The 4466-nt window shown below is 36.1% G+C and overlaps 1 pseudogene; it reads right to left on the bottom strand.

Moving 5' to 3' along the window:
- Positions 1-461: 461 nt before the first annotated feature.
- LOC128170971 (piggyBac transposable element-derived protein 4-like) lies at positions 462-3042 on the bottom strand (annotated as a pseudogene).
- Between the last annotated feature and the right edge of the window lie 1424 nt (positions 3043-4466).

Genomic DNA, 4466 nt, shown 5'->3' with positions numbered 1-4466 from the left:
TGAATTCTCAGATGATGTTTGATACTGATGTAAATCATACCCCCATATTTATGTAAAATTGTAAGAACGAAAAACAATACATATTTTGTAACTCCACCCATTTAATTATGATAAAAAGCGGCTTGTGTTTTTTTTAGATGAGACACTGACACTAATATCGCTTGGGCTAAGTTCCAATCACGAAATTGCAGTAATTGCGCTTGAGTTTCATTACGATAAAAACGGCTTGTGATTTTTTAAGATGAGACACTGACACTTATATCGCTTGGGCAAAAATTGCTTGTGTTATAAAATTATTATTAAACATCGATAGTTCTGTGGGAAAATTACAAAAATTGCTATTGGGTTATAAAATTATCATTAAACATCGATAGTTCTTGGGAAAATGGCGGCCGTCGATTTTCATTGTATTTGCTATGTTCCGATCACAAAATAACAGAAATTACGCTTGGATTTTAACCCTTGTACTGCCAGTGATGCTATAGATAACAGCATCTGTGTGTGCCGAGCTGATAAGGAGCTCCAGCCGCCGACTGTGCCAGGCTGATTTGTTAATTTCTCCTCAAATTACACATGCTGCAGATTATCTTAATTATCACCGTTTTCTTATCATTTTAGCTGATAACAATCTGTGAATCTTTTTTTCAGAAATAAACAAAGAAGAAAACTGTGAAGAAATTTTTTAAATATATTGATTTGTTAAAAAGATACAAAGCAATCAAATACAGTTTTTGATATAAAATGCAGTAATTTTTAAAATTTAATCTTAATTCATTAATTCTGTTCATATTTACAACACCATTTTAATATATCTTTATTCTATAATCATTCCTTTGGATATTTTATGTAAAATTATCTTCAAATACTTATTTAAATGTCCATAAAGCACTTCTCAAACACGAGGACAATGTTACACTGAAATTTCAGTCTGAGATAATTCAGTTAGAGTCACTACTTTCCACATTTTGTTCCTGTAGACGGTTGTAGGCTTGCTTAAAGTCCTTTTTTGTGTGAAACAGTTTAAAGCAAGGGTCCACACACAGTCCAACATCACATACTTTGCACTCATATGATGAACGTACAGTTTTCCTGCCATCTCCAACTGTTTTTCGCTTTCCTGTGGTTGTGGAGCACACAGGGCAGGTCCTCAAAGGTTTAGACTTCTGTCCTTCCTTTTGTACAATTTTTGTTAGGAAATGGCTACCAGTCAGACGTTCCACATCCCTTGGATTGGCTGCTCCTCTTACTTGAGTTGGTTGGGGGGTGGTCTCACCGATAAGTGATTTTATCACTTCTCTTCTGAATACACGGTGCAGAACTGGCTTTTTCCTCAGCTTAGCACAGTGCTCCTTGTAAAGGAGGTAGGCATTCAATGTAGCCATCATAAGCAGATGGAAAAATACTTTTTTTCCACCACTTGAGGGTCCTACGTTTGAAAGCTGGGTACGATATCATCTGGTCACATCGGTCCACTGCTCCCATGTATTTATCATAGTCCACTATGCAGCGGGGGCGTTGAATTGCCTGACCGGTGGTCTTATCAACTCTGCCGGGTACATCAATAAACTCTGCTGTGTGCACTGTGGTACACATGTGCACGTCTCTCTTGTCTTTCCATTTAAGCAGCTGCAGTGTACCATTTGTCATAGCGACTTTTTCCCCCTTCTTCAGTTTTACTGTTTTCAGGTCCGCAGGAACTCCCTTGCGGTTGGCACGCATGGTCCCACAAGCTCCTGTCTGACGGTGAAAAAGGTCGTGAAACAATATAGGAGACGTATAGTAATTGTCCACATAAAGTTTGTGTCCTTTACCTAGGTAGGGGTTGATCAGTCGCATGACAAGGTCGTATATCTTCCCCTTGTCAGACTGATTTTCTTGGCTGCCATGGTACATTTCAAATCGAGAGCAGTACCCGTTGGTGGAGTCACATAACATGAACAGCTTTACTCCAAATTTATCTGGTTTGTCCGGCATGTAGACTCGGAATGAAAGGTTGCCTCTCCATGCAATCATCCCTTCATCTATTGCAGTATTTTCACCAGGGGAGTAAAGTTCCTCAAATTTTTGGCGAAAATGATCATACACTCTGCGTACTTTGAAGATTGTATCGTATCCATCTTTTCCACGGGGCACTTGATTGTCATTGTTGTTCAGGTGAAACAATGACATGATCAACAAGAACTTGTTTTTGGTCATTGTGTTCCCAAAAAATGGAGTTCTTAGCATTTCATCTTTGCTCCAATAATCTTGAATGTCTTGGTGTTGTACAAGTCCCATTCCTATCACGATAGCTATGAACCGCTTCATGTCATCGATGTCAACATCAACCCATTTTCGGAAACGAGATTGTGGCTTCAGGTTTTGTCCTTGCGGCGAATTAAAAAAGTCTGCGGCATATTTGTTTGTTTCTTGGACCAAAACATCCTCAAGAAATTGTTCTGTTACGATGAGCCTAAAAAACTCTACCATTTCACAATCATCGTCCAATTCAACGTTTATTTTCTTCTCACCTCGGAAAATTGGGGCGTTCACATCAAGATCACCCTGGATCCATGTATGTTCAAACTCCGCTGTTCCTTCGTCATTTTCTAAATCTTCCGGGTTAAAACCTAGAAATTCTTCGTCCGAATCTTCATTTAAGAATATTTCTCGAAAAAGATCTCTATTTTCAGCGTCTACTTGGTCTAAAACAGCATTTCCATCAAGCACATCATCTACAACATCCATCTTGTTTAAATCTCATAACAAAGCACGCTACTCAAGTTTCGTTTTCTAATAATACGATATTAGTACATCCCCAAATAAGCCAATCAACACACAGAAACAAATATAAATCCTTCTATAATTAGTATTTCAAGTCGGGGTGAAGAAATTCCCTTTATTTCATTGGTTAAAATAAGAAAGAAAACGTCACATGTTAAAAGTCGAAATATCGACGACCAGCAGTGAATGGAAAACATGGCGGTGCTCACTATATCGACGACCGGCACTATCAGTGCGTTATCTGGGTCGCCGAAATATCGACGACCGGCAGTACTAGGGTTAATATTATTATTTTACATCGATAATTTTGGAGGGAATGGCGGTCGCTGATTTTTGTCATTTTTGGGTGCGTGTTATACATAGGACCTGCTTTTTTTTACCAATTTTTGGTCAACTTTGGGGGTGCTTATTATACACGAGTGCGTGTTATACACGAGACATTACGTTAATTGAATTGCAGAGGTTGCTTCAGATGCAGCGCCTGATCTCAATTATCAAGGATGCTAAAAAAAATCTCAAACCTTACTCAAACTAACTTGACAGTTGTGTTTGGTTAAATGATATAACATGATTCCTATGATACGGTTATTTATGATATGATACACTAATTGTTTAATATGATAAAATATAATATGAAATGTTATATTGTGAAAAGTTATATGATACGATATGATATTGTATCAATTTTTTGATGATATGATATTGTATCATGATATTGTTATGTATAGTATTGTATATTATGATACAATATTGTATGATATTGTATTATTTATTATTTTATTACTGTACAGTATATGATATTATTTCATATGATATTGCAATACATGATATAATTGTTATTATTGTATCATATTAATTATACAATATTGCATTATATATAATATCATATATTGTATATGATACAATAAATTATCTGTAATTTGTGATTACCTATGTTTTTTTCAGATTCAAAGTATTGATTCAGAACCCTTTTCTTTAGTTTTCTTGGTATTCAGTTCAAGGCCAATTTGAATGGCATATTAATGGCTAAATATTTATGATTTCTCTTGCATATGGTCTTGTTGAGATGACAGTAGTGCAATTTCATCGGCAAAATCGAGGTCCTCTAAAATTGACATTATGAACCAAGTAATGCCTCATCTCTTGTTTTCTACAATACCCAGTTGATGGCAATCAGAAACAAAATGGCAGAGATAATCCATCTATATCTGACTCCTGACTTGACTGAGAACCAGTCTCCTTGTTAGTTAGAATGACTGCACATACAAAATGTGTATGTACTTGATGAAGGATACAAATTTCTCTGGCACTTCATAAGCTCTTACTATTTTCAAAGTGTGTTTCTGTGAATACTGTCAAAGGCCATCTTGAAATCTATGAAATTTAGGTATAGTGGAGTAGTGTTTTTTTTGGCACGGACAAACAAATTTGTTTATATGAGCACTGGACTGGACGTGGTATACGCTTTATTTTTGCAAAGCGTATATAATGTGGGGATCGGCGATTTAAGACTTTTTAATTGATTAAATCTTAGTCACACTTATGCTTTCCTTTAACGGTCATTAACATCTATCAAAACAAGCATTTAGTTCAAGTAGAGTGTAACTTCAAGTGACATGTGAGAGTTCTTAGACATGATGTTACAGACTAATTATTATGTCAACTAGCCCTGACAAGAAAGGTAGAAGATAACAAAACAATAA

Source organism: Crassostrea angulata, chromosome 2, assembly GCF_025612915.1.
Source record: "Crassostrea angulata isolate pt1a10 chromosome 2, ASM2561291v2, whole genome shotgun sequence".
NCBI lineage: Eukaryota > Metazoa > Mollusca > Bivalvia > Ostreida > Ostreidae > Magallana > Magallana angulata.
The sequence above is the reverse complement of the archived record's forward strand: the minus strand, read 5'-3'. Positions and strand labels throughout refer to the sequence as shown.